This window comes from Suncus etruscus, chromosome 2 (assembly GCF_024139225.1).
Source record: "Suncus etruscus isolate mSunEtr1 chromosome 2, mSunEtr1.pri.cur, whole genome shotgun sequence".
Classification (NCBI taxonomy): domain Eukaryota; kingdom Metazoa; phylum Chordata; class Mammalia; order Eulipotyphla; family Soricidae; genus Suncus; species Suncus etruscus.
The window spans coordinates 155,214,688-155,223,337 of record NC_064849.1 but is presented as its reverse complement, the minus strand read 5'-3'; positions in this window follow the sequence as shown (position 1 = coordinate 155,223,337).

The window sequence follows — 8,650 nt, the reverse complement described above, 5'->3', positions numbered from 1 at the left end:
TTCTACCAAGGAGGCCCCACTAACCACCATGACACTGACTTACTCCAAAGACAGTTTTTATATTACCCTGACAACCATCAACTGGGCAACAGCAACAGTCTGCTTTTAGGGCAGGATTCTCTGCAATGCTAACTGATGGTGAAAGAAATCCAGAAGACACTACACAACACCTGATCTTGAACACAGACCTGTATAGAAACCAGGAGCTGTACAGAAACCTGTGCAGAAACCTGCAACAAAACTGTGAGGCTGAAGAGTTGACTACCCAAAATGACTATGGGGATGGACAACCTACTATGCCTGGAGCCTTGAGTTGGTCTTATGCCAAAATACTTTAGAGGTATGATCTTGTTTTTTAGGCCAAAAATATTTCTTTCCAATTTCTTCTATATTTTGCTGTGCCTATGCAAATAAGAACTGACACACACATTTTTTATATCTCCCATCTCTAATTTTTTATATTTTTTATTTAAGTAACATGATCATATTTGGGTTACAGTCATAACCAGAATACCTCCCTTCACCAGTGTAACATTACCCGCTTCCCCTTCCCATCCCATGCCTGTATTCGAGACAGGCATTCTACTACAGTTATTTGTTTTTAAGTTCAGTAAGTTGTATTTTTTTTTCCTTAAAGGATAAGAGTAAAAAAATATATTAAAGGTGTGATAGTGGGAATCGCCATTGTTTGCATAGGTCCAGAAAAATGGGAAAATGGAGAAAAACTCCTTGACCTGATTACAAAAAGGCCTCACCCTAGAAGTTTATTGGCATAAGACAGACTCTGGGTTCCAGGCATACCAGTTCATCCAACTCCAGTCATTCTCAAGGTCCTGGTGAAACTTTTTCACACTTTAGCTATTGTTGGTATCAGATTCTTATGTTTAAAGACTCTGGATTCTGTACATTTCTTTCATCGATGTCAGGCTGATGTGGAGCACCCTCTAGTTTCAGCATACCATTAAATGCAGAGCGATCTGCCCTGCATGCAGACTGTTGCTGAGTCGTCTAAGTGTTGGGAGCACTCTTTGGAGTAAGTCAATGCCAAAGCAGTGGTATGTCTTCCCTGGTAGAGGCTTGGATCCTGGTAATGTTAAAGACAATTGTGGTTGTTTCCATAGATGGTATCCATTGTTCAGGTGTGTGTGGGCGATGCCCATTCTTCTGAGACCTGGGCCAAATCATTATGCCAATGTTCAGGGTAAAAGGCCTAATTACATTACCAAATGTGTGTTCCCATCTCTATTAGATAAGAACTTGTTTGCATATGTATTATTTTCCCATTTTAATGTGCCTATGCAAAAGAGAAGCAATGCCACAAGATATTGATGGTGCATCTAGGGGCCGACGAATAAAGTCCAAAATTCCCCATAACTTGGTACAAACATGAAATCTATACAGCAATACTCTTCTACCAGTATTGCTTATAAAACAGATCTCAAAGGGGGAAAATCAAACAATCAAATAACAAATCCAGTGGGCAAAATTGTAACTATATGAGGATATTCGACAAGAGTTATAGATGTTAAGGGAATACATCTGAGATATACAAAGGAGATACACGTGACCCTTTTATGTTTTAGAAATAGTCAAGAGGGAGGGTGGTGTTTCTGAGATACCACTTTGGTCTGTGATTGGACAAGCGAAGAGAGCATGGAGCCATGTCCTCCCCTTGTTGCCTGCTGAAGCTTCCGACTCCCCGAGAGGCTTTTGCTTCCTAATTGCTGGAAGTTGAAAGTTCAGCAGACCCCTCCCAGCCCCTTGCAGGAACAAGGAAGCCTGGGGTCTCTTTTAAATTGCACCTCACTGGAAACCAATTGCTGCGACCCTGAGCAGGTGTCCAGAAATAACCCTGGGGACGGGGAGGAAGGAGAGAGAAGGCTGTGGGGGCTGCTGAGGCTGCATCTTCAACTTATCTTGGCCAAAAAGCCGACAGCATGGAACCTTGCCGTGACACGTTGCCTGCTGAAGCTTCAGACTCCACACAAAAATTATTGTGAAAGATATGTAATCTACCTTGGCCAAAACAAAAATCTTTAGTACAGAAAAATGGTTAAATGTGGGGTAACAAGAGATGGGAGTGAGGGAGTAAAGGAATAAAACAAGTGCCTGGATGGCATTCAGATAATGACAAGCAGATGAAACACAATGATATCCATATACTTTTTATTATGTTATAATGTTTTATAAAGCTAGTGCCCCCACACGGTTTCACAATGGACAAGATTAATAAGGAAACTTCCCTGGTAAGTCCTAATGCCATAACCTATTGTGACCCATGTCCCGCACCCCTTCCTAGGCCTGGTTAAAGCAGCCTTTGGCATGGCGGAGGGCTGCCAAACGCCATGCTGGCAGGACTTCCCGGCTTGGCTCCCAGGAAGGAAAGAGATCCTTCCCGAGCCAGAAGGCCAGAAGGTCGCAGCCCCCACCCCAGACCCTCCCTTTGGAGCCGGGAGGGAAATGGGGAGAGCCTAGGAAAACCAATAAACTCCTCCAAGGGACCCACCTCGATGGCTTGCCCAGCCATGTGGCCAGGCAAAGCCCTGGAGTACCGGAGGAAGGAGGTAGAGGGGTGCTGGGGTGACCCATGTCCCGCACCCCTCCTAGGCCTGGTTGTTAAAGCAGCCTTTGGCATGGTGGAGGGCTGCCAAACTCTATGCTGGCAGGACCTCCCAGCTTGGCTCCCAGGAAGGAAAGAGCCCATCTCTAATTTTAACAAAATTTTAAATTTCAACTCAATTGATTGACATAAAGAGCCTGAAAATTTGACACTGGCGATGTCAAACTAGAAACTTATGTCTAAAACTCATCTCATTAGTTCAATTTATAAGGCTAGTGGCTTAAAGAAGCAATTTTCAGGGGCCGGAGATATAGCATGGAGGTAAGGCGTTTGCCTCTCATGAAGAAGGTCAGTGGTTCAAATCCCGGTGTCCCGCCTGCCAGGAGCGATTTCTGAGCGTAGAGCCAGGGATTTCTGAGCGTAGAGCCAGGAGTAACCCCTGAGCACTGCCGGGTGTGACCAAAAAAAAAAAGCAATTTTTACTTTACAGAGTTCAGCTTAACACAAGTAGATACCGAAAGATGGACATATGTCATCTTAGTCAAAGTTTTTGCCTATATTTTATTTCAGTTGTGATATGACCATGTCCTTGAGATCTTTGCAAACTTATTTAAGAAAAATTTATTCATATCATCACTCACAGCAAAATAGAAAAGTGGGTCAGGTCTTCCAAAATGCCCAGATTTCAACTTTGTAACAGATTTTGTTAAAATTGAATTCCTCCCTCTTTATCTACTTCCTGATAGCCCCTCCCTTTTGCCTCAAGAAAGAATATAATGAATTTAACAGATTTATAAGCCTGGTGAACCTTAAGTCCCCACCCAGTATTTACCTTGAGGGAACAATTTACACTAGAGAATTTATCTCTCTTTTGCCTCATTCCTATCCTCCTGTGGCAAAGAATTGTCTAGTAGTAGCAGTCAGTCTCCAAATATACCTCTCTTCTAATTAGATGGAAATCTCTGATGCTAGTTGCCCATTTCATTAAATTTGATTCCTTATCAGCTAAGTACTTTTTTCCCTGAGTGGATTTTGGGTTTCTATAAAAATATCATCTTCTAGGGACTGACCTGGGTTCAATTCCTGACATTGCCTAAGGTCTTCCAGGAGTACAGAGCCAGAACTACAACCTAAGAACTGCAGGATGTGACTTTTATCTTAGGGATAAAAAAGGAAAAAAAAAATATTTTGTTGCTTCGTGTATGTTTGTGTGTGTGAGAGTGTGTGTGTTTCTTTGCAGGGTAGGGGAGTCTGCAACAATGCCCAGAACCCTAGGAACTATTAGCAGTGATGTTCAGGGCAGCTGGATTGGGCCTGATGATTGGGTTAGGAGGCTGGCAGTAGAGCACTGCTGCTCAGGAGAAGCAATACTAGGATACTGAAGTGGGATGCACCTCCAGGGGTGGCCCCTTAAAAAATCAATGAGACTTTTTTTGAGTATTCCTAAACACCATTTGGAATTCTAATGAACTTGGTCTTGCCATATACAAGGTAAGCACCTTACTTGTGCACTATCCTTCCTGTGATGCTGTTATCATTTTTGATGAGATAAGCAATCTTTTTGTTTTCTAAGGTAAAAGGAAGGAGAGGTTATTGTCAGACTCACTGAGAGTAGAAAGAGATGAAATTCAGGTTAATAAATAAGCCTACATTTGGACAACTCTGCAATCAGGAAAAGGAACCTCAGGTGCCAATAAGCTTGTATGTTAGGAGGTGATAGTATAAAGGTTATTTTATGCCCTTGACTTCTCAGTGAAAAGACAGATAGACATCATTTATCAGATATAAAAACAGTTGATGGGAGACAGATGTGAAAGGAAAGATAAGCTTTAAAATAATCACTGTTGGTTGAACAGCTACAGATTGGCCACAGTAAGAATCTATGTTGGCCAGAAAGCAGCAGTGCCTGATCACATCAATTGTCCTTGCCCTGTGGGTTTTCTCTAGAAAATATCCACTGTTCACCTCCAGGGTCAAAGAAACAGAGTGACTAGATTAGAGTTGAAAGTAATATTGAAAACTTGATTTAAGTGATAGCCACAAGTGCCTGGTTTTGGGGAGAAGCAAGGAGATGGAAGAAAGGAAGTTGATTGATTAGGAGAAAATGGGGGACTCAAAGCACATCAGGTCACAGGTCAAAGAGCAAGCAGAGTTCAAGCAAAGGCAGGACAGTCACCAGAAACCAACCATGGCGGTAACCAAATGTCTGGCCTGAACATGAAGCCTGAATCAAAGCCCGTGTATGAAGGAGGAGTTGTGTTCCACCACTATTTTTTCTATCACACATTTAGAAGAATTTCTAACTGGTTTTCTGTGGCTTTACCCCATAACCTCAATGACCTCTTAGGGGAGGGGAATACAGAGCAAATGTTAGTCAGTTGTTGATTATTAAAATATCCCCCAAAACAATAAAATTATATCATTCAGTTTCTTGAGAAATGCTTCCTTCTTCCATCTATATGAGTCACCTATTCATTTTTGTTTCCAATAGAAAAATAACTAAGAAGAGAGGATTAATCAACGTAGACATAATTAAGCCATGGCTCATCTTATTTTAGTCTATTAATATTTTTACTATTTAACTACATGGTGTAAAAATAATTCTATCTATGGCTTAGTCTACCCTTCTTTACTGCTGAGTATGAAACAATGATCTGTTGCATAAATTGCCACCCACCTTTTGCTCTGTAGCAGGCATGTATTAAAACTATAGGGCCAGTAATCAGTAAAGGAGAATGGCATTGTCTTCTGACTTCCGGTTCAGATTTTCTTTGAAAGTGCCTTTGCTGGTGAGCTGACTTGGATACTTGTGCTATACATGACTTTATTCTTCTACTTGGCACCGTCCCATCAAAATAACTTATCTCTGTAAGGAGAGAGCATCACTGAATAGCCAAATAGCCACCTGTCTAGCTGGCAAGTCAACTCAAACTTCAAGATTTTATTGCCTGGTGTCTATGGCCAACAAAAAAACACTTTCTACTACAATGTGAGAATAACTTTGCCACTAAATACCCAGTCCCCAGTGATACAATTATTATACTGAAAAAGTCATTGTTAGGTTTTTTCTTGCTATGGCAAGACTTCCTACACTGGGTGAGGGTTGACTGAAAGATTCTCTGTAGTCTGTTCCAGCTCTGAAATTTCATACTCAAAATATCAACTTCATTAAATTGCAATGCCTGACAGCAATTCCAGAATCCTAGCCTTAATATTTTAAAGGAAATATGAAGGAAGCACAGCAGTGCAAAAAGATAGTAAGCCACATTCTTGCATAGAAATGAAGAAGAAAATGATTTAATAATATTGAGTATTATTCATAAGTTGCCTAGAAACATGTTAATATCATAGCAACTGCTTTTCTAAGAATTTGATTAAAGCCTGTGATAACTAACAACAAAATCTAGGTTACTTAATTAGGAGAATAAATGAATAATGAGAAATGGTAAAAATTTTTATTTTTTTAAACTTTATTTACTTATTGATTGGTTTTGGAGCCATACCAGGCGGTGTGCAGGGGTTACTCCTGGCTTTGCACTCAGAAATCGACCCTAGCAGGCTGTGGGCCCATATGAGATGTCAGGAATTGAACTAGGTTTCTCCTGGGTCAGCCACATGCAAGGCATGTGCCCTACCACTGTGCTATCTCCCAGGCCCAGGATAGTAGAAATTTTAAAATTTTATCTATGTCATACAGGTAACAATAAGACTTTCTAATTGTAAAGAGAAAATTTTAATTCTCAAAACTTTTTATTCCACACAACCATCCAAGGATATCAGCAGCATCCAGAATTATATACTGGGTTATTAATAATGATACTATTTTCTTCAATAAAACACACAGTCAGATGTTCTGCTATTAAATAAGGATTAATGACCAGTGTCATTCTGCTTCATTTTCTTCCCACAAGAAAGATGAGTTTCCCTATCAGAAAGAAGTGAGAAAAGACAGTGAAAGTAATTGGTGGTAGACTGAACAAGGGTTAAGCTCCTTACTTGCCTTGCATGCTGCTAACCCCAGTTCAAATTCCTGAGCATTGCCAGAGATCACTCCTTATCACAAAGCTAGGAGGAGCTGTTGAGCATTATCAGGTGCTTAAATAATAAAACATAAAAACAAAATAAGGTAAAATCAGTGCCAAAAGTTATACTAATAACTAATGGAAAGAGAAATAAAGCAAAATTGATCAAAGCAGTGAATAGAGGAGAGTTGTGTGTAGTTGAGCGGATAAATTGTATTTATTAAATTCATCCCATTCTCTTGTGGTGCCTTGGAGATGACAATTTGAGCAGCCACTGCCTATATAGATATAAAGACATTAGGAACGAGGACTGGAGAATTGGGCCATGACAACATCAAACTCCAATACAGCAGCATTCATGGAAGATTATATCAAACACTAATGTACTTATGCCATAGTTTGGATAAAGGCAGAACCTAAATCTAACCATTAGAAATAATCAAGAAAATCCAACTGAAGGCACAGTTCCCCCCTCCTCCTCACACATACAGAGTCCCAAATTTTATCAAGAATCAAAACCATGTAACTAAAAGACTGAGGGAAATTTTTATTTGGGGGGGGGGGGTTGTGCCACACCTGGCATTGCTCAGGGTTATTTCTAGCTCTGAACTCAGAAATCACTCCTGGCAGGCTTGAGGGACCATATGAATGCTGGGAATTGAACCCAGGTCCAGCCTTGGTAGACTGCCTGTAAAGCAAATGCCCTACCACTGTGCTATCTCCCAGGCCCCATGAGGGAAACTTCTAAATTAAAATAGGCAGACAAAAAGACATAAAAATTCAAATTTTAGGGCTGGAGCAATGGCATAGTGGTAGGGCATTTGCCTTGCATGCAGCTGACCCAGGACGGATAGTGGTTCGATCCTCTGGCGTCCCATGTGGTCCCCCAAGCCAGGAGCGATTTCTTTCTTCTTCTTTCTTTCTTCTTTCTTTCTTTTTTCTTCTTTCTTTCTTTCTTTCTTTTCTTTTTCTCTTTCTTTCTTCCTTTCTTTCTTTTCTTTCTTTCTTTCTTTCTTTCTTTCTTTCTTTCTTTCTTTCTTTCTTTCTCTTTCTTCTCTTTCTTCATTTTCTCTTTCTTTTCTTTCTTTCTTTCTTTCTTTCTTTCTTTCTTTCTTTCTTTCTTTCTCTTCTTTCTTCTTTCTTTCTTTCTTTCTTTCTTCTTTCTTTCTTTCTTTCTTTTCTTTTCTTTCTTCTTTCTTCTCTTTTCTTTTTCTTTTTCTTTCTTTCTTTCTGGGCACACCCGTTTAATGGTCAGGGGTTACTCCTGGCTATGCGCTCAGAAATCACTCCTGGCTTGGGGGGACCATATGGGACGAGTAACCTCTGAGCATCATTGGGTGTGGCCCAAAAATAAAAAGTAAAAAAATAAATTCAAATTCTGAGCCAAGATAACTCCAAGAATTGGAGTACATGTCTTGCATGTACAAGGTACCAATTCAATCCCTGGCACCTCATATTCACTTTCCTCCTTTATCACCCACAACACCAGTACCATTGGGTATAGCCTTTCGATGCACAGGATGTGGCCAGGGATAGCCCTAAACACCACCTGCTGACTTGTGGATCCAGCAGGTGTAGTATCTCTCCAACTCTAGATATATGAATATATTTAATAACAAAATTAAAGGTTAAAAAGTAGAATTGGAGGGGATGAAGGATAGTATAATGGGTAGGGCATTTGTCTTGCATGAAACCAACCCAGATTCAATCCTCTCATCTTATATGATCCCCAAGCAAAGCCAGGAGTAATTCCTGAGTACAGACCACACCAGGCTTGTTCCAGAGACAAATAAATAAACAAAAACTAGAAAGGAAGAAAAAGTCAACTATGATTCAACTACACCAACAACTATTATCATAATGGTAGTGAGTTATAGAAATAGAATGCCTGTCTCATTGGTCGGAGAGATAGCACAGTGGTAGGGCGTTTTCCTTGCAAGCAACTAATCTAGGATAGATGGTGGTTCAAATCCGGGCATCCCATATGGTCCCCCATGCCTGCCAGGAGCAATTTCTGAGCGAACAGCCAGGAATAATCCCTGAGCTGGATGTGACCCAAAAAACAAAA